The sequence below is a fragment of the Oncorhynchus nerka genome, linkage group LG27 (assembly GCF_034236695.1).
Source record: "Oncorhynchus nerka isolate Pitt River linkage group LG27, Oner_Uvic_2.0, whole genome shotgun sequence".
NCBI classification, from domain to species: domain Eukaryota; kingdom Metazoa; phylum Chordata; class Actinopteri; order Salmoniformes; family Salmonidae; genus Oncorhynchus; species Oncorhynchus nerka.
The window spans coordinates 3,121,006-3,143,725 of NC_088422.1; the positions used below are offsets into that span (position 1 = coordinate 3,121,006).

General features: G+C 41.1%; 1 protein-coding gene across 2 annotated transcripts in view; it reads left to right on the forward strand.

Annotated features, from left to right (window-relative positions):
- Window positions 1-4,222: 4,222 nt before the first annotated feature.
- Window positions 4,223-22,720, forward strand: part of pdzd2 (PDZ domain containing 2) — a 185,262-nt gene continuing 166,764 nt past the window's right edge. For both annotated transcript variants that reach the window (XM_065011331.1, XM_065011332.1), the window contains exon 1: window positions 4,223-5,487. The gene's annotated coding sequence lies outside the window, so the exon portion shown is untranslated. The remainder of the gene's footprint in view (window positions 5,488-22,720) is intronic.

The window sequence follows — 22,720 nt, forward strand, 5'->3', positions numbered from 1 at the left end:
CCCAGGTGAGGGATATAATACAGTCTTTATCCCAGGTGAGGGATATAATACAGTCTTTATCCCAGGTGAGGGATATAATAGGGTCTTTATCCCAGGTGAGGGTTATAATACGGTCTTTATCCCAGGTGAGGTTTATAATACGGTCTTTATCCCAGGTGAGGGTTATAATACGGTCTTTATCCCAGGTGAGGGGTTATAATAGGGTCTTTATCCCAGGTGAGGGGTTATAATACGGTCTTTATCCCAGGTGAGGGTTATAATACAGTCTTTATCCCAGGTGAGGTTTATAATAGGGTCTTTATCCCAGGTGAGGGTTATAATACGGTCTTTATCCCAGGTGAGGGTTATAATAGGGTCTTTATCTCAGGTGAGGGTTATAATAGGGTCTTTATCCCAGGTGAGGGTTATAATAGGGTCTTTATCCCAGGTGAGGGGTTATAATAGGGTCTTTATCCCAGGTGAGGGTTATAATACGGTCTTTATCCCAGGTGAGGGTTATAATAGGGTCTTTATCCCAGGTGAGGGGTTATAATAGGGTCTTTATCCCAGGTGAGGGATATAATACAGTCTTTATCCCAGGTGAGGGATATAATACAGTCTTTATCCCAGGTGAGGGATATAATACAGTCTTTATCCCAGGTGAGGGATATAATACAGTCTTTATCCCAGGTGAGGGATATAATAGGGTCTTTATCCCAGGTGAGGGTTATAATACGGTCTTTATCCCAGGTGAGGTTTATAATACGGTCTTTATCCCAGGTGAGGGTTATAATACGGTCTTTATCCCAGGTGAGGGGTTATAATAGGGTCTTTATCCCAGGTGAGGGGTTATAATACGGTCTTTATCCCAGGTGAGGGTTATAATACAGTCTTTATCCCAGGTGAGGTTTATAATAGGGTCTTTATCCCAGGTGAGGGTTATAATACGGTCTTTATCCCAGGTGAGGGTTATAATAGGGTCTTTATCCCAGGTGAGGGTTATAATAGGGTCTTTATCCCAGGTGAGGGTTATAATAGGGTCTTTATCCCAGGTGAGGGGTTATAATAGGGTCTTTATCCCAGGTGAGGGTTATAATACGGTCTTTATCCCAGGTGAGGGTTATAATAGGGTCTTTATCCCAGGTGAGGGGTTATAATAGGGTCTTTATCCCAGGTGAGGGATATAATACAGTCTTTATCCCAGGTGAGGGATATAATACAGTCTTTATCCCAGGTGAGGGATATAATACAGTCTTTATCCCAGGTGAGGGTTATAATACAGTCTTTATCCCAGGTGAGGGTTATAATACGGTCTTTATCCCACAGTATGAATCATCCCATGATATTCTCTTCTGCATTTTATCTTCCTCAGAACCATCTAAAATGTGTCTCATACATGTAATATCGTTAGGGTAGAGACTAGAGGGTTTTTTTTACAACTGTATCTGCTGTGGTAGGTTGATCTACATTCTACAGTGTATATTTGCAATGTTGCTGTTGTTTTAAGTGTCCACTAGGGGTCAGTAACAGATGGTCCTTAAGAGAGTCAGCTGCTGAAGCCTGCCAGTTTCTCACCACTCAGACTAGTGTCACTGTCAACTATATTGAACACACAGATACATATTAAGAGTAATTAATAAAGATTAAACTATTTTAAAGAAATGGCTTTTAACTCAAATGTTTTTGCTTAGACTGACTGTTAGCCTACTGTGTACTAAATATGCCAACTCTTCTACAGTCCACAAGATTCCTGTGCTATTTGGTCACATATGTACTGTTATGTACTGTGATGTACTGTACTGTGATGTACTGTACTGTGATGTACTGTACTGTTATGTACTGTACTGTTATGTACTGTGATGTACTGTACTGTGATGTACTGTACTGTTATGTACTGTACTGTTATGTACTGTGATGTACTGTACTGTGATGTACTGTACTGTTATGTACTGTTATGTACTGTACTGTTATGTACTGTTATGTACTGTACTGTACTGTACTGTTATGTACTGTGATGTACTGTACTGTACTGTGATGTACTGTGATGTACTGTTATGTACTGTGATGTACTGTACTGTTATGTACTGTGATGTACTGTACTGTTATGTACTGTGATGTACTGTTATGTACTGTACTGTGATGTACTGTACTGTGATGTACTGTGATGTACTGTGATGTACTGTACTGTTATGTACTGTGATGTACTGTGATGTACTGTACTGTTATGTACTGTACTGTTATGTACTGTGATGTACTGTACTGTTATGTACTGTGATGTACTGTACTGTACTGTACTGTGATGTACTGTACTGTTATGTACTGTGATGTACTGTTATGTACTGTGATGTACTGTACTGTTATGTACTGTGATGTACTGTACTGTACTGTGATGTACTGTACTGTGATGTACTGTACTGTGATGTACTGTACTGTACTGTACTGTGATGTACTGTGATGTTATGTACTGTGATGTACTGTGATGTTATGTACTGTGATGTTATGTAATGTGATGTGCTGTACTGTGATGTACTGTGATGTACTGTGCTGTGATGTACTGTACTGTTATGTACTGTGATGTACTGTGATGTACTGTGATGTTATGTACTGTTATGTACTGTGATGTGATGGACTGTACTGTCATGTACTGTGATGTACTGTACTGTTATGTACTGTGATGTACTGTGCTGTACTGTACTGTTATGTACTGTGATGTACTGTACTGTGATGTACTGTACTGTTATGTACTGTACTGTTATGTACTGTGATGTACTGTACTGTGATGTACTGTACTGTTATGTACTGTGCTGTGATGTACTGTGCTGTGATGTTATGTACTGTGATGTTATGTACTGTACTGTGATGTACTGTACTGTGATGTGCTGTGATGTACTGTGATGTTATGTACTGTACTGTGATGTACTGTGATGTTATGTACTGTACTGTGATGTGCTGTGATGTTATGTACTGTGATGTACTGTACTGTGATGTACTGTACTGTGATGTACTGTGATGTTATGTACTGTGATGTGATGTTATGTACTGTACTGTGATGTGATGTACTGTGATGTGATGTACTGTGATGTACTGTGCTGTGATGTACTGTGATGTACTGTACTGTGATGTACTGTACTGTGATGTTATGTACTGTGATGTTATGTACTGTACTGTGATGTACTGTACTGTGATGTTATGTACTGTGATGTTATGTACTGTACTGTGATGTATTGTACTGTGATGTACTGTGATGTTATGTACTGTGATGTGATGTGCTGTGATGTTATGTACTGTGATGTACTGTACTGTGATGTACTGTACTGTGATGTACTGTGATGTGATGTTATGTACTGTACTGTGATGTGATGTACTGTACTGTGATGTACTGTACTGTGATGTTATGTACTGTGATGTACTGTGATGTTATGTACTGTGATGTACTGTGATGTTATGTACTGTGATGTACTGTACTGTGATGTTGTACTGTGATGTTACGCACTGTGATGTACTGTACTGTGATGTACTGTACTGTGATGTTATGTACTGTGATGTACTGTGATGTTATGTACTGTTATGTACTGTGATGTTATGTACTGTGGGGTACTGTACTGTGATGTACTGTGATGTACTGTACTGTGATGTTGTACTGTGATGTTACGCACTGTGATGTACTGTACTGTGATGTACTGTGATGTATTGTACTGTGATATTATGTACTGTGATGTACTGTACTGTGACCAATAGAAACCAGTAGAGACCAAGGTGCTTCACACTAACTACCTGCACACAGTTAGTGGCAGGGTATTCTAGTGGTTAGAGCGTTGGACTAGTAACCGGAAGGTTGCAAGTTCAAACCCCCGAGCTGACAAGGTACAAATCTGTTGTTGTGTCCCTGAACAGGCAGTTAACCCCACTGTTCCTAGATCAGTTAACCCACTGTTTCTAGGCCGTCATTGAAAATAAGAATTTGTTCTTAACTGACTTGCCTAGTTAAATAAAAGTGTATATATATATATATATATATATATATATATATATACATGTATATAATGCATATTACTTTTCAAAGGCATTATATATGCCTTTATAGTGTTTAAAAAATGTTGTGTCCAGTACAACAATACATTTAGTTGTATGAAATGTCCAGACTCTGAGTTGGGGGAAGAAGAAAACAAATAGTTTTTAATTGTGACAAATCAGTGTATTTCAGTGGTGTGCAATACCTTCATTTGTCTGTGATAATGGGCAGTAAAGTTTAGGTGTAAATTGTACCAAAAGGTGTACATTGATCCACCCTTTTGTTATTCATTAAGAAACCGTACACACAATTAATAATTTGACCAAATAAATATATGTAGGAAGAGGTCATCGTTTCATGAAGTTTGTGAAGGAAAAAAAAAAAATCACATTTGAAAAAGTGGTGAGCAAGTTCTAAGTTTTATAACCCTATAGGTCCAAAATCCAGATTTTTTTTTTTACCAAGTCAAATGACTTCACCAACCCCACCTCTCCTCTACTATGGCTTCCTGTATACCTGTCTGCTATAACTGACATGTAGGATTATACATGTGGTACCACAGAATCAATCCGTCGTTGCTCTGAATCCATATAGTCCCGCTGCCGTGCAATTAAATGACTGTAGCTCATTATAATAGACTACCACAAAGTGGGTTAAAAAAAAGAAGCATTTGCTGACAATCAAAATGTGGTCATATCTACAATTACGTCAATGCTTTTTTGGTCAGTATTTCTACAATTGCATTCGTAGCCAAAACCTGGATTACAATATTATGAAGTTGTTTGCGGGCAGAAGGCGCTCCGACTGAGCCGCAGGTGATTGAAGTGTTCAGTAGAGTAAACTAACTAGTACAAGGGCGGAGGGACACGGAGAAACCGAACTGCGCAGAGTGAGCAGCTCAAGCAGGTCACAGGCAAGAAGACCGTGGAAAATCCGTGGGGGCTGCAGCCGAATGATATTATGAGGATAGTATTGCAATACACTCGAGCATAAACAGTCGTTGGATTGAGATGGCACGGACGGCACCGGCTCTTATCAACTGTAGGAACAGCGACGGCTGAGTTTACAGTATTGACACCACCATTATGAAGAACGAGGAGCGCTCATAGTTCACTATCTAAACTAATACATAACAGGTTGTCTGCATAAAACAGAAGAAACAGACGTCAATTTAACATCTATTCAATATTGATTAAACGTAATTGTATTTAAATGACGTGGAAACGACGTTGATTCAACCAGTGTGTGGGCAGGGGGCTACGGCTTTCTTTCGGATACATTGTAACGACCGGTTGTAACATTGACCGGCTGCTTGAATGCCAACCAGCTATTAAACCAATTAACGAACTACTGTCCTGGGATTGTGAACCGGTCACAACTCGGATTAACCCCGTGTGCAGCTGGCTCAGGCAGACAGGGAGGAAAACGTGTAGCCGACATAACGGCGAGGAAAGGAGACAACCTGGCTAATATGAAGGTTCAAGTAGGAATTTAAGGTATGGTCGATTTCCCTTGGCTTTGAACTATTGAAATACGATGCGCTTGTGATTTGGCTAGAGCGCTACCTGTGTTGTTTCTCGCTGTACCGTACAACTAGTAAAATGGGTAGTCCTAACGGTCTGATTTCAATACCTCATCAAGTGTTAGCTGACCAATAAAGCGTTTGATTTAAGTTACCGGTTGTTTTTGTATTCAGTGTAGCTGGCTCTATTTTATCTGGCAGGCCTACTGTAGCCCAATATAATACTCTTTAAGGAGCCTGGCGTTACCGTTACTCCTTAATAAGTGTCTATTATTTTCAGAGGTAAACTGGCTCTGGCAGCCAAAACAGCTGAATACTCCATCTAAACCAACCCTGGTCTCAGAGCGTTTCGTATTGTTCTGCACTTAAATCCGAGATACTCTCTTTAGTATGATATATTACGTGTTGTATGGTATGTATTAATTCGTGGATGTCCATCACCCTTTTCCATGTTGTAGGATATGTTACAAATTACAATTCATATTATATGTTACGAATTTGAAAGATGTACAATATGTTATGAATTTGCAAAACGTTTTATATTACGATTCAGCAAAACGTATAATATGTGACCTGTTTCAGGAAGCTAGGCATATTTCGTACTTCACAGGAGAGGCATTTGAATGTTTTTATTCTTTTAAAAATGTAACTATGATTTTTTTTTTTTGCCAGAAATGCCTTCTGGAACATGTGAACTTTCATGTTCCTTAATAACAAACTTGTTTTCCGTCTGTAAATACGAATAAAATTGTTAAATTAGTGGCCTAGTTGGTTTAGCCACAGAAAAATAACCTTCCCTATAGCCATGATTGGCTGAGATAATGGTTGGGCTGGACATACCGGGAGATGGGTTTGGATTGGTCTGCCATGTAGCATGCTTCTGTCTATAACGTGAACTGCTCAGGATGTGTTGATGATCCTTTCTACCGTGGCTTTTGTGAATGATATACGGTTAGCCATCGAGAATTTCAAAAAGTTGTGCTACTTTTCTCAATAACATTGATACCCTGAATTTAGCAGGTGCTATAGGCAGATCAGTTGGGGAAAAGTTTTGATTGGCTACTTTCTGCCCTCGCCACGGTCAGTATGAACCAGAGTGACTTGACACAACGCTGGCCAAACAAGAAGTAGCTATAAACAAAACGGAGTTAAATGGTTCCAGTCTGTGACGCGTTCATCCATGTGTCAGAGACTAGCTACGTTTTCAGATATTATGCGTTACAAATTCTGTCAAAGTTAAAGCGTACTGTTAGCTAGCTAGCCAATGTTAACTTGCTGGCTGGCTAGCTAGCTAGCTAGGTAACGCTACGTGTATGATCTGTGTAGTAATATGATTTGAATCAGAAAATCCATTTGCATTGCTAGTTATAACATAGCTAACTAGCTAACATTAAAGCTAGTTGGTTAGCTTTAGCTACCTACAGATTCATACTACAGTTATGACAATCAGTTTGTATTGGTATGAGTATGAGCTGGTTCATTGTTTAACTAGCTACATGTCTAAACAAAAGACTTTCGGCAGATGTTTAATGACCCATCAAATTAGCCAGGTGTGTCTGGGGGTGATTACAGCCATGTATTGTATTTCATGAACGTGTACACGTCTAGACAATAGTAACCCATCAATTTAGACAAGTGTGTCTGGGTAAGTGTCAGCTAATGATGATAAAATATTTAAACTATATATACTATATATATATATTAGTTTAAATATGTATATATATATATACACAGTGGGGCAAAAAAGTTTCCACCATAATTTACAAATAAATTCATTAAAATCCTACAATGTGATTTTCTGGATTGTTTTTCTTCTCATTTTGTCTGTCATAGTTGAAGTGTACCTATGATGAACATTACAGGCCTCTCTCATCTTTTTACGTGGGAGAACTTGCACAATTGGTGGCTGACAATACTTTTTTGCCCCACTGTATATATATATATATATAATAGTTATCTGGACACTTTCTGTTTCAATTTTGCTGCAATGTAAAGTAACCGTAGCACAGTGTGTCAAATCTGTGAATGTATTGTATAAATTATATAAACTGCCTTAATTTTGCTGGACCCCATGAAGAGTAGCTGCTGCTTTGGCAGGAACTAATGGGGATCCATAATAAACCCCAGGAAGAGTAGCTGCTGCCTTGGCAGGAACTAATGGGGATCCATAATAAACCCCAGGAAGAGTAGCTGCTGCCTTGGTAGGAACTAATGGGGATCCATAATAAACCCCAGGAAGAGTCACCACCTCAAGCTGAACCTCGGCAAGACGGAGCTGCTCTTCCTCCCGGGGAAGGACTGCCCGTTCCATGATCTCGCCATCACGGTTGACAACTCCATTGTGTCCTCCTCCCAGAGCGCTAAGAACCTTGGCGTGATCCTGGACAACACCCTGTCGTTCTCAACTAACATCAAGGCGGTGGCCCGTTCCTGTAGGTTCATGCTCTACAACATCCGCAGAGTACGACCCTGCCTCACACAGGAAGCGGCGCAGGTCCTAATCCAGGCACTTGTCATCTCCCGTCTGGATTACTGCAACTCGCTGTTGGCTGGGCTCCCTGCCTGTGCCATTAAACCCCTACAACTCATCCAGAACGCCGCAGCCCGTCTGGTGTTCAACCTTCCCAAGTTCTCTCACGTCACCCCGCTCCTCCGCTCCCTCCACTGGCTTCCAGTTGAAGCTCGCATCCGCTACAAGACCATGGTGCTTGCCTACGGAGCTGTGAGGGGAACGGCACCTCAGTACCTCCAGGCTCTGATCAGGCCCTACACCCAAACAAGGGCACTGCGTTCATCCACCTCTGGCCTGCTCGCCTCCCTACCACTGAGGAAGTACAGTTCCCGCTCAGCCCAGTCAAAACTGTTCGCTGCTCTGGCCCCCCAATGGTGGAACAAACTCCCTCACGACGCCAGGACAGCGGAGTCAATCACCACCTTCCGGAGACACCTGAAACCCCACCTCTTTAAGGAATACCTAGGATAGGATAAAGTAATCCTTCTCACCCCCCTTAAAAGATTTAGATGCACTATTGTAAAGTGGCTGTTCCACTGGATGTCATAAGGTGAATGCACCAATTTGTAAGTCGCTTTGGATAAGAGCGTCTGCTAAATGACTTAAATGTAAATGTAAGAGTAGCTGCTGCCTTGGCAGGAACTAATGGGGATCCATAATAAACCCCAGGAAGAGTAGCTGCTGCTTTGGCAGGAACTAATGGGGATCCATAATAAACCCCAGGAAGAGTAGCTGCTGCCTTGGCAGGAACTAATGGGGATCCATAATAAACCCCAGGAAGAGTAGCTGCTGCCTTGGCAACAGGAACTAATGGGGATCCATAATAAACCCCAGGAAGAGTAGCTGCTGCCTTGGCAGGAACTAATGGGGATCCATAATAAACCCCAGGAAGAGTAGCTGCTGTCTCGGGAGGAACTAATGGGGATCCATAATAAACCCCAGGAAGAGTAGCTGCTGGCTTGGCAGGAACTAATGGGGATCCATAATAAATACATAAATATACATATAAATAGCTCAGGCAGTAGGAAGTTCTCTCATCCATTTATATGCAGATGATACAGTCTTATACTCAGCTGGCCCATCCCCGGATTCTGTGTTAATCGCTCTACAACAAAGCTTTTTTAGTGTCCAACAAGCTTTCTCTGCCCTTAACCTTGTTCTGAACACCTCCAAAACAAAGGTCATGTGGTTTGGTAAGAAAAATGTACCTCTCCCCACAGGTGTGATTACTACCTCTGAGGGTTTAGAGCTTGAGGTAGTCACCTCATATACAAGTCCTTGGGAGTTTGGCTAGACGGTACACTGTCCTTCTCTCAGCACATATCAAAGCTGCAGGCTAAAGTTAAATCTAGACATGGTTTCCTCTATCGTAATCGTCCTCTTTTGTACAGAAGGTCCCTAACAGTGAAACATCAACCGTAGCTGTCTGTATACACGTTGATCATATTCAGCAGTTTGTTGCTCCGTTGAAATCCCCTCTTACACTCCAACTCACCACACAAGTAGTGTATCTTTCTGAAATAGCTTTGAGAATAGCCGACGAGAGAGAATCCATTGAGTCTGCATATCAACCCACATTTGGTCATTGTCCCCTTCCTTTGCATTATTCAGGATGGTTTCCATGGAAAGACTAGAAGCTGTGTGTCGAAGGCTGCAAACCCCCTATATTCATTTGTGATCATTTTAGCTCGTCTGCCTTGACTAATGACGAAGGAATTCTCACAGGTGTCTATTCCTCTAGCCCAATATAGCCTGTTTTCCCTGAACACTCCTGTAAAAATAATATATTGTTCTAGTTCTCTGTACCCTGTCTGTACCCTGTCTCAGTGTTGTGTCGTCCTTGACTTGTCTCAAACATTACTCTATTCCCTACATAGCGTACGACTTTTGACCAAATGTAGTGCGCCGAATAGGGTACAATTTTGAACGCAGGCCTTGTTGCCAGTAGTGCCTGTCAGATTTGAGCTCAAGCAGTTGCTCAACCAAGCAGCCACAGTACATCCGCCCCCTACGGGATCGGTTGGAGTCCACAGAGCGTGTTGGTAGTTAAAAAGCTTCCAAAGCACCAGAAATGCCAATCTGAGACCAGGACTTCCTGAATCATTTAGGAATGGAATCATTAATGTTATTCTGCAATGGTAATTAAGGTCAGGATCACAGGTTAAGCCACCCTGTGCATTTTGGGGTAGGGGGATGGAGTTATGAATTTATAAGTAGCCAGTATATACACATCCATCCATTGTAGGTTGCAGAATGAGTTGTGGCTTTTATCTTTCTTAAGGGATGAGTTGTGGCTTTTATCTGTCTTTAAGGGATGAGTTATGGCTTTTATTATCTTTCTTTAAGGGATGAGTTATGGCCTTTATCTGTCTTTAAGGGATGAGTTATGGCTTTTATCTTTCTTAAGGGATGAGTTGTGGCTTTTATCTGTCTTTAAGGGATGAGTTATGGCTTTTATTATCTTTCTTTAAGGGATGAGTTATGGCTTTTATCTTTCTTAAGGGATGAGTTATGGCTTTGTTATCTTTCTTTAAGGGATGAGTTATGTCTTTTATCTTTCTTTAAGGGATGAGTTATGGCCTTTGTTATCTTTCTTTAAGGGATGAGTTATGGCTTTTATTATCTTTCTTTTAGGAATGAGTTATGGCCTTTGTTATCTTTCTTTAAGGGATGAGTTATGGCTTTTATCTTTCTTTAAGGGATGAGTTATGGCCTTTATCTTTCTTAAGGGATGAGTTATGGCCTTTATCTTTATTTAAGGGATGAGTTATGGCCTTTATCTTTCTTTAAGGGATGAGTTATGGCCTTTATCTTTCTTAAGGGATGAGTTATGGCTTTGTTATCTTTCTTTAAGGGATGAGTTATGGCCTTTATCTTTCTTTAAGGGATGAGTTATGGCCTTTGTTATCTTTCTTTAAGGGATGAGTTATGGCTTTTATTATCTTTCTTTTAGGAATGAGTTATGGCCTTTGTTATCTTTCTTTAAGGGATGAGTTATGGCTTTTATCTTTCTTAAGGGATGAGTTGTGGCTTTTATCTGTCTTTAAGGGATGAGTTATGGCTTTTATTATCTTTCTTTAAGGGATGAGTTATGGCCTTTATCTGTCTTTAAGGGATGAGTTATGGCTTTTATTATCTTTCTTTAAGGGATGAGTTGTGGCTTTTATCTGTCTTTAAGGGATGAGTTATGGCTTTTATTATCTTTCTTTAAGGGATGAGTTATGGCTTTTATCTTTCTTAAGGGATGAGTTATGGCTTTGTTATCTTTCTTTAAGGGATGAGTTATGTCTTTTATCTTTCTTTAAGGGATGAGTTATGGCCTTTGTTATCTTTCTTTAAGGGATGAGTTATGGCCTTTATCTTTATTTAAGGGATGACTTATGGCTTTTATTATCTTTCTTTAAGGGATGAGTTATGGCTTTTATCTTTCTTTAAGGGATGAGTTATGGCCTTTATTATCTTTCTTTAAGGGATGAGTTATGGCCTTTATCTGTCTTTAAGGGATGAGTTATGGCTTTTATCTTTCTTAAGGGATGAGTTGTGGCTTTTAGCTGTCTTTAATGGATGAGTTATGGCTTTTATTATCTTTCTTTAAGGGATGAGTTGTGGCTTTTATCTGTCTTTAAGGGATGAGTTATGGCTTTTATTATCTTTCTTTAAGGGATGAGTTATGGCTTTTATCTTTCTTAAGGGATGAGTTATGGCTTTGTTATCTTTCTTTAAGGGATGAGTTATGTCTTTTATCTTTCTTTAAGGGATGAGTTATGGCCTTTGTTATCTTTCTTTAAGGGATGAGTTATGGCTTTTATTATCTTTCTTTTAGGAATGAGTTATGGCCTTTGTTATCTTTCTTTAAGGGATGAGTTATGGCTTTTATCTTTCTTTAAGGGATGAGTTATGGCCTTTATTATCTTTCTTAAGGGATGAGTTATGGCCTTTATCTTTATTTAAGGGATGAGTTATGGCTTTTATTATCTTTCTTTAGGGGATGAGTTATGGCTTTTATCTTTCTTTAAGGGATGAGTTATGGCCTTTATTATCTTTCTTTAAGGGATGAGTTATGGCCTTTATCTTTCTTAAGGGATGAGTTATGGCCTTTATCTTTATTTAAGGGATGAGTTATGGCCTTTATCTTTATTTAAGGGATGAGTTATGGCCTTTGTTATCTTTCTTTAAGGGATGAGTTATGGCCTCGCATTGAGTTGGTTTGTGATGCCATTGAGGTACAACAGCTGGCTGCAGGTATGAAGATATGCAGTGAGAAGATTATGGGTGTTTTTTACCACCAGAAGTGTTGTCCATTTATGTCACCTGTCAACTGACTTTCTGAGGTGGCCCATGGTATGAGGAAGGAGGTGTGGAACACAGTTATAGTCTCTGTTTATAGAAACATGTTGGTTCAACTTTGTACGTTGCTTCCCTAGGCCCCGCCCAGCAGTGTCGTAGTACTAGAACTGGGACTTGACCCTGACTGAACCAGAGGTGAGTCAGGTCTTCAGGGTTGGACTCTGGTCTTCAGGGTTGGACTCTGGTGTTTAGGGTTGGACTCTGGTCTTTAGGGTTGGACTCTGGTCTTCAGGGTTGGACTCTGGTCTTTAGGGTTGGACTCTGGTCTTTAGGGTTGGACTCTGGTCTTTAGGGTTGGACTGGTCTTCAGGGTTGGACTCTGGTCTTCAGGGTTGGACTCTGGTCTTTAGGGTTGGACTCTGGTCTTCAGGGTTGGACTCTGGTCTTTAGGGTTGGACTCTGGTCTTCAGGGTTGGACTCTGGTCTTTAGGGTTGGACTCTGGTGTTTAGGGTTGGACTCTGGTCTTTAGGGTTGGACTCTGGTCTTCAGGGTTGGACTCTGGTCTTTAGGGTTGGACTCTGGTCTTTAGGGTTGGACTCTGGTCTTTAGGGTTGGACTCTGGTCTTTAGGGTTGGACTCTGGTCTTCAGGGTTGGACTCTGGTCTTTAGGGTTGGACTCTGGTCTTCAGGGTTGGACTCTGGTCTTTAGGGTTGGACTCTGGTCTTCAGGGTTGGACTCTGGTCTTTAGGGTTGGACTCTGGTCTTTAGGGTTGGACTCTGGTCTTTAGGGTTGGACTCTGGTGTTTAGGGTTGGACTCTGGTATTTAGGGTTGGACTCTGGTCTTTAGGGTTGGACTCTGGTGTTTAGGGTTGGACTCTGGTGTTTAGGGTTGGTTGGACTCTGGTCTTCAGGGTTGGACTCTGGTCTTTAGGGTTGGACTCTGGTCTTCAGGGTTGGACTCTGGTCTTCAGGGTTGGACTCTGGTCTTCAGGGTTGGACTCTGGTCTTTAGGGGTTAGACTCTGGTCAGAATTTGAGGTAGACTATATTTTATTTATTTTATTTAACCTTTATTTAACCAGGTAGGCAAGTTGAGAACAAGTTCTCATTTACAATTGCGACCTGGCCAAGATAAAGCAAAGCAGTTCGACACATACAACGAACGACACAGAGTTACACATGGAGTAAAACAAACATACAGTCAATAATACAGTATAAACAAGTCTATATACGATGTGAGCAAATGAGGTGAGATAAGGGAGGTAAAGGCAAAAAAAAAAGGCCATGGTGGCAAAGTAAATACAATATAGCAAGTAAAACACTGGAATGGTAGATTTGCCATGGAAGAATGTGCAAAGTAGAAATAAAAATAATGGGGTGCAAAGGAGCAAAATAAATAAATTAATTAAATACAGTAGGGAAAGAGGTAGTTGTTTGGGCTAAATGATCTGATCACACCGTTAATAGATCCGTTGTTTTATTACTTGTGAGGCACAGCTGAGTGAGCATACCATTTACATAATTAGCTTTTTATCTTTATTTTACTGGGCTGATGGTGCCTGCATTTGATGGTCAGGCTCAGCGGAGGGTGAGAGCAGCAGACCGAGGGTCGGTCTCTCATCATCCCTCCGCTCTCCCTTTCCTCCACTGACTCTGACCAAAATAGGGACATCGTATTCCAGATGATGGCGAAACTCGAGTCGCACCGCAGTATTTCTGCCTCATGCAGAAATATTGTTACTCCTATGAACAGAGCCAGTGAAATATTCCTGGATATAAAACCCCAAAGCTGATAACAGCAACAACGTCTATAGATACAATACATGTTCCTCCTCATTCATTACTGCTGCACTGCTTGTTGTAGCGCTGAGTGGAAATAGGAACAGCGCTCATTTTATGGCTGATAAAAGTGTTGAATACTAAATTGTTGACAGTAAGAACTTAAACGTGAACTCACTCATAAAAACAGCAGTTTGTTGCTGTATTCATTGACAGTCTTTCTCTAGTCATGGATCTAAACGTTGTGAAATCTCACAGTATCATTTTGGCTGTAACTTTTTTTTTTTAATGGCTGCTACGTGACTGCAGGCACGGTAATCTGAGCCATCCGATTGGCCAGCGGTAGATGTATAGTGCACTTGATTTGCTCTCTGGGCCCGCCGAGAAGGCAGAGTGTGTCAATCAGACACATGAAATGGCTCAACATGGCAACATTTAACCTACCCGGCGCACAGGGCAGCTGAATCGGGTGCACCTACCGTTAATATCCTGAGACGAATTGTACAAAATAGGAACACGAGGCTTTATTACAGAAATGTTTGGCGATCGACTAGAAATGCAGATCGGACACTCGACCACTGCTGTTGAACGTTGAGTGAAGTTCAATTCCGTGCTTCTCTCTGTGGGCTGATATTTCTGTGTGGCAGCAGACTCAGGGCTAGTGAACGCAGCGGAGAGGGAACATGATGAGCGCTTCTTACACTCACCCTTTCATGTTGTTTATTAATGTACTTTTCACTCAAATCATATGGTTTGGTTTCAATAACCTCAAATCCAAATGGCAGGCCTGGGTAGTCACAACAATAGATGGTGTTGGTTAAATGGTAGGTCTGGGTAGTCACAACAATAGATGGTGTTGGTTAAATGGTAGGTCTGGGTAGTCACAACAATAGATGGTGTTGGTTAAATGGTAGGCCTGGGTAGTCACAACAATAGATGGTGTTGGTTAAATGGTAGGTCTGGGTAGTCACAACAATAGATGGTGTTGGTTAAATGGTAGGTCTGGGTAGTCACAACAAAAGATGGTGTTGGTTAAATGGTAGGTCTGGGTAGTCACAACAATAGATGGTGTTGGTTAAATGGTAGGTCTAGGTAGTCACAATAATAGATGGTGTTGGTTAAATGGTAGGCCTGGGTAGTCACAACAATAGATGGTGTTGGTTAAATGGTAGGCCTGGGTAGTCACAACAATAGATGGTGTTGGTTAAATGGTAGGTCTGGGTAGTCACAACAATAGATGGTGTTGGTTAAATGGTAGGCCTGGGTAGTCACAACAATAGATGGTGTTGGTTAAATGGTAGGTCTAGGTAGTCACAACAATAGATGGTGTTGGTTAAATGGTAGGCCTGGGTAGTCACAATAATAGATGGTGTTGGTTAAATGGTAGGTCTAGGTAGTCACAATAATAGATGGTGTTGGTTAAATGGTAGGCCTGGGTAGTCACAATAATAGATGGTGTTGGTTAAATGGTAGGTCTAGGTAGTCACAATAATATATGGTGTTGGTTAAATGGTAGGCCTGGGTAGTCACAATAATAGATGGTGTTGGTTAAATGGTAGGTCTAGGTAGTCACAACAATAGATGGTGTTGGTTAAATGGTAGGTCTGGGTAGTCACAACAATAGATGGTGTTGGTTAAATGGTAGGTCTAGGTAGTCACAATAATAGATGGTGTTGGTTAAAATGGTAGGCCTGGGTAGTCACAATAATAGATGGTGTTGGTTAAATGGTAGGTCTAGGTAGTCACAACAATAGATGGTGTTGGTTAAATGGTAGGTCTGGGTAGTCACAACAATAGATGGTGTTGGTTAAATGGTAGGTCTAGGTAGTCACAATAATAGATGGTGTTGGTTAAATGGTAGGTCTGGGTAGTCACAATAATAGATGGTGTTGGTTAAATGGTAGGCCTGGGTAGTCACAACAATAGATGGTGTTGGTTAAATGGTAGGTCTGGGTAGTCACAACAAAAGATGGTGTTGGTTAAATGGTAGGTCTGGGTAGTCACAACAATAGATGGTGTTGGTTAAATGGTAGGTCTAGGTAGTCACAATAATAGATGGTGTTGGTTAAATGGTAGGCCTGGGTAGTCACAATAATAGATGGTGTTGGTTAAATGGTAGGTCTAGGTAGTCACAATAATAGATGGTGTTGGTTAAATGGTAGGCCTGGGTAGTCACAATAATACATGGTGTTGGTTAAATGGTAGGTCTAGGTAGTCACAATAATAGATGGTGTTGGTTAAATGGTAGGCCTGGGTAGTCACAATAATAGATGGTGTTGGTTAAATGGTAGGCCTGGGTAGTCACAATAATAGATGGTGTTGGTTAAATGGTAGGTCTAGGTAGTCACAACAATAGATGGTGTTGGTTAAATGGTAGGTCTAGGTAGTCACAACAATAGATGGTGTTGGTTAAATGGTAGGTCTGGGTAGTCACAATAATAGATGGTGTTGGTTAAATGGTAGGTCTGGGTAGTCACAATAATAGATGGTGTTGGTTAAATGGTAGGTCTAGGTAGTCACAACAATAGATGGTGTTGGTTAAATGGTAGGTCTGGGTAGTCACAATAATAGATGGTGTTGGTTAAATGGTAGGTCTGGGTAGTCACAATAATAGATGGTGTTGGTTAAATGGTAGGTCTGGGTAGTCACAATAATAGATGGTGTTGGTTAAATGGTAGGTCTAGGTAGTCACAACAATAGATGGTGTTGGTTAAATGGTAGGTCTGGGTAGTCACAACAATAGATGGTGTTGGTTAAATGGTAGGTCTGGGTAGTCACAATAATAGATGGTGTTGGTTAAATGGTAGGTCTAGGTAGTCACAATAATAGATGGTGTTGGTTAAATGGTAGGTCTGGGTAGTCACAATAATAGATGGTGTTGGTTAAATGGTAGGTCTGGGTAGTCACAACAATAGATGGTGTTGGTTAAATGGTAGGTCTGGGTAGTCACAACAATAGATGGTGTTGGTTAAATGGTAGGTCTGGGTAGTCACAATAATAGATGGTGTTGGTTAAATGGTAGGTCTGGGTAGTCACAACAATAGATGGTGTTGGTTAAATGGTAGGTCTGGGTAGTCACAATAATAGATGGTGTTGGTTAAATGGTAGGTCTGGGTAGTCACAACAATAGATGGTGTTGGTTAAATGGTAGGTCTGGGTAGTCACAACAATAGATGGTGTTGGTTAAATGGTAGGTCTAGGTAGTCACAACAATAGATGGTGTTGGTTAAATGGTAGGCCTAGGTAGTCACAATAATAGATGGTGTTGGTTAAATGGTAGGTCTGGGTAGTCACAACAATAGATGGTGTTGGTTAAATGGTAGGTCTAGGTAGTCACAATAATAGATGGTGTTGGTTAAATGGTAGGTCTGGGTAGTCACAACAATAGATGGTGTTGGTTAAATGGTAGGTCTAGGTAGTCACAATAATAGATGGTGTTGGTTAAATGGTAGGTCTGGGTAGTCACAATAATAGATGGTGTTGGTTAAATGGTAGGTCTGGGTAGTCACAATAATAGATGGTGTTGGTTAAATGGTAGGTCTGGGTAGTCACAACAATAGATGGTGTTGGTTAAATGGTAGGTCTGGGTAGTCACAACAATAGATGGTGTTGGTTAAATGGTAGGTCTGGGTAGTCACAATAATAGATGGTGTTGGTTAAATGGTAGGTCTGGGTAGTCACAATAATAGATGGTGTTGGTTAAATGGTAGGTCTAGGTAGTCACAATAATAGATGGTGTTGGTTAAATGGTAGGTCTGGGTAGTCACAACAATAGATGGTGTTGGTTAAATGGTAGGTCTGGGTAGTCACAATAATAGATGGTGTTGGTTAAATGGTAGGTCTAGGTAGTCACAATAATAGATGGTGTTGGTTAAATGGTAGGTCTAGGTAGTCACAATAATAGATGGTGTTGGTTAAATGGTAGGTCTAGGTAGTCACAATAATAGATGGTGTTGGTTAAATGGTAGGTCTGGGTAGTCACAACAATAGATGGTGTTGGTTAAATGGTAGGTCTGGGTAGTCACAACAATAGATGGTGTTGGTTAAATGGTAGGTCTGGGTAGTCACAACAATAGATGGTGTTGGTTAAATGGTAGGTCTGGGTAGTCACAATAATAGATGGTGTTGGTTAAATGGTAGGTCTGGGTAGTCACAACAATAGATGGTGTTGGTTAAATGGTAGGTCTGGGTAGTCACAACAATAGATGGTGTTGGTTAAATGGTAGGTCTGGGTAGTCACAATAATAGATGGTGTTGGTTAAATGGTAGGTCTGGGTAGTCACAACAATAGATGGTGTTGGTTAAATGGTAGGCCTGGGTAGTCACAACAATAGATGGTGTTGGTTAAATGGTAGGTCTGGGTAGTCACAACAATAGATGGTGTTGGTTAAATGGTAGGTCTGGGTAGTCACAACAATAGATGGTGTTGGTTAAATGGTAGGTCTGGGTAGTCACAACAATAGATGGTGTTGGTTAAATGGTAGGTCTGGGTAGTCACAATAATAGATGGTGTTGGTTAAATGGTAGGTCTGGGTAGTCACAATAATAGATGGTGTTGGTTAAATGGTAGGCCTGGGTAGTCACAATAATAGATGGTGTTGGTTAAATGGTAGGTCTAGGTAGTCACAATAATAGATGGTGTTGGTTAAATGGTAGGTCTGGGTAGTCACAACAATAGATGGTGTTGGTTAAATGGTAGGTCTGGTAGTCACAACAATAGATGGTGTTGGTTAAATGGTAGGTCTGGGTAGTCACAACAATAGATGGTGTTGGTTAAATGGTAGGTCTGGTAGTCACAACAATAGATGGTGTTGGTTAAATGGTAGGTCTGGGTAGTCACAATAATAGATGGTGTTGGTTAAATGGTAGGTCTAGGTAGTCACAACAATAGATGGTGTTGGTTAAATGGTAGGTCTGGGTAGTCACAACAATAGATGGTGTTGGTTAAATGGTGTTTTTGTCTGGGTAGTCACAACAATAGATGGTGGTTGACAGGAATGGTAGGTTATGCTGAGTCACAACAATAGATGGTGGTTGACAGGAAGTAAATGGTGGTTTTTGGAGCATTTTTTCCCTGAGTGGTTGACAGGAAGTAGTGAGGAAGCTGAGTGGTTGACAGGAAGTGGTGGGTTATAGGGTTATAGCTGAGTGGTTGACAGGACGTGGTGAGGGGGTTATAGCTGAGTGGTTGACAGGAAGTAGTGAGGGTTATAGCTGAGTGGTTGACAGGAAGTGGAGAGGGTTATAGCTGAGTGGTTGACAGGAAGTAGTGAGGGTTATAGCTGAGTGGTTGACAGGAAGTGGAGGGGGTTATAGCTGAGTGGTTGACAGGACGTGGAGGGGGTTATAGCTGAGTGGTTGACAGGAAGTGGTGAGGGTTATAGCTGAGTGGTTGACAGGAAGTGGAGGGGGTAATAGCTGAGTGGTTGACAGGACGTGGAGGGGGTTATAGCTGAGTGGTTGACAGGAAGTAGTGAGGGTTATAGCTGAGTGGTTGACAGGAAGTAGTGAGGGTTATAGCTGAGTGGTTGACAGGAAGTGGAGAGGGTTATAGCTGAGTGGTTGACAGGACGTGGAGGGGGTTATAGCTGAGTGGTTGACAGGAAGTGGTGAGGGTTATAGCTGAGTGGTTGACAGGACGTGGAGGGGTTATAGCTGAGTGGTTGACAGGAAGTAAGGGTAATAGCTGAGTGGTTGACAGGAAGTGGTGAGGGTTATAGCTGAGTGGTTGACAGGAAGTAGTGAGGGTTATAGCTGAATGGTTTACAGGAAGTGGTGAGGGTTATAGCTGAGTGGTTGACAGGACGTGGAGAGGGTTATAGCTGAGTGGTTGACAGGACGTGGAGGGGTTATAGCTGAGTGGTTGACAGGAAGTGGTGAGGGTTATAGCTGAGTGGTTGACAGGAAGTGGTGAGGGTAATAGCTGAGTGGTTGACAGGAAGTGGTGAGGGTTATAGCTGAGTGGTTGACAGGAAGTAGTGAGGGTTATAGCTGAATGGTTTACAGGAAGTGGTGAGGGTTATAGCTGAGTGGTTGACAGGACGTGGAGAGGGTTATAGCTGAATGGTTGACAGGAAGTGGTGTGTTATAGCTGAGTGGTTGACAGGAAGTGGTGAGGGTTATAGCTGACTGATGAGGGATTTCCGACAGCTTAACTCGGCACACGTGCTCTGATCTACACTGATTTGAAGTGGATTTAACAAGTAACATCTATAAGTGGTCATAGTTTTCACCTGAACTGACCTCAATGTTTTGTCCACCCAGTGTTTAGTGCACTCATTTTGACCAGAGCCTTATCAGGAATAAGCCTCCCCCTTTTTCCTCCAAACATAGCGTTGGTCATTATAGCCAAACAGTTGTATTTTTATTTCATCAGACCAGAGGACATTTCTCCAAAAAGTACGATCTTTGTCCCCATGTGCAGTTGCAAACCATAGTCTGGCTTTTTTTATGTTGGTTTTGGAGCAGTGGCTTCTTCCTTGCTGGGCGGCCTTTCAGGTTATGTTGATATAGGACTAATTTACTGTGGATATAGATACTTTTGTACCTGTTTCCTCCAGCATCTTCACAAGGTCCTTTGCTGTTGTTCTGGGATTGATTTGCAATTTTAGCACCAAAGTACATTCATCTCTAGGAGACAGAATGTGTCTCCTTCCTGAGTGGTATGACAGCTGCGTGGTCCCATGGTGTGTATACTTGCGTACTATTGTTTGTACAGATGAACGTGGTACCTTCAGGCGTTTGGAAATTGCTCCCAAGGATGAACCAGACTTGGGGAGGTCTACAATTTGTTTTTCTGAGGTCTTGGCTGATTTCTCTTGATTTTCCCATGATGTCAAGGAAAGAGGCACAGAGTTTGAAGGTAGACCTTGAATTGCATCCACAGGTACACCTCCAATTGACTCAAATTATGTCAATTAGCCTATCAGAAGCTTCTAAAGCCATGCCATTTTCTGGAATTTTCCATGTTGTTTAAAGGCACAGTCAACTTAGTGTATGTAAACTTCTGACCCACTGGAATTGTGAATTATAGTGAATTATAAGTAAAATAATCTGTCTGGAAAAATGACTTGTGTCATGCACAAAGTAGATGTCCTAACCGAATTGCCAAAACTATAATTTGTTAACAATAAATTTGTGGAGTGGTTGAAAAATTAGTTTTAATGACTCCAACCTAAGTGTATGTAAACCTCCGACTTCAACTGTATACTAAATTCACTTTTAATCCTGATGGGTTTATTGGTGTTAAAATACACTATTTTGGACCACCAGCCTGTCGTTTTTCATAACGACAATGATGTCGGACGACAACAGAATGCTCATGATGTCACCGTGACAACTGTCTACAGACATGTCCATAGATGTAGTATAAACCTTTAGTCTTGATGTCTTTGGTTGTTTACTACACTACCGTACTCACTCTGTTTACTACACTACAGTACTCACTCTGTTTACTACACTACAGTACTCACTCTGTTTACTACACTACCATACTCACTCTGTTTACTACACTACCGTACTCACTCTGTTTACTACACTACAGTACTCACTCTGTTTACTACACTACTGTACTCACTCTGTTTACTACACTACTGTACTCACTCTGTTTACTACACTACTGTACTCACTCTGTTTACTACACTACAGTACTCACTCTGTTTACTACACTACAGTAGTCACTCTGTTTACTACACTACCGTACTCACTCTGTTTAGTACACTACAGTACTCACTCTGTTTACTACACTACTGTACTCACTCTGTTTACTACACTACTGTATTCAATCTGTTTAGTACACTACCATACTCACTCTGTTTACTACACTACCGTACTCACTCTGTTTACTACACTACAGTACTCACTCTGTTTACTACACTACTGTACTCACTCTGTTTACTACACTACTGTACTCACTCTGTTTACTACACTACTGTACTCACTCTGTTTACTACACTACAGTACTCACTCTGTTTACTACACTACAGTAGTCACTCTGTTTACTACACTACCGTTTACACTACAGTACTCACTCTGTTTACTACACTACAGTACTCACTCTGTTTAAGTACACTACAGTACTCACTCTGTTAAGTACACTACAGTACTCACTCTGTTTACTACACTACAGTACTCACTCTGTTTAGTACACTACCATACTCACTCTGTTTACTACACTACAGTACTCACTCTGTTTACTACACTACTGTACTCACTCTGTTTACTACACTACCGTACTCACTCTGTTTACTACACTACTGTACTCACTCTGTTTACTACACTACAGTAGTCACTCTGTTTACTACACTACTGTACTCACTCTGTTTACTACACTACCGTACTCACTCTGTTTAGTACACTACTGTACTCACTCTGTTTAGTACACTACTGTACTCACTCTGTTTAGTACACTACAGTACTCACACTACCGTACTCACTCTGTTTAGTACACTACAGTACTCACTCTGTTTAGTACACTACAGTACTCACTCTGTTTAGTACACTACTGTACTCACTCTGTTTAGTACACTACAGTACTCACACTACCGTACTCACTCTGTTTACTACACTACCATACTCACTCTGTTAAGTACACTACAGTACTCACTCTGTTTAGTACACTACTGTAC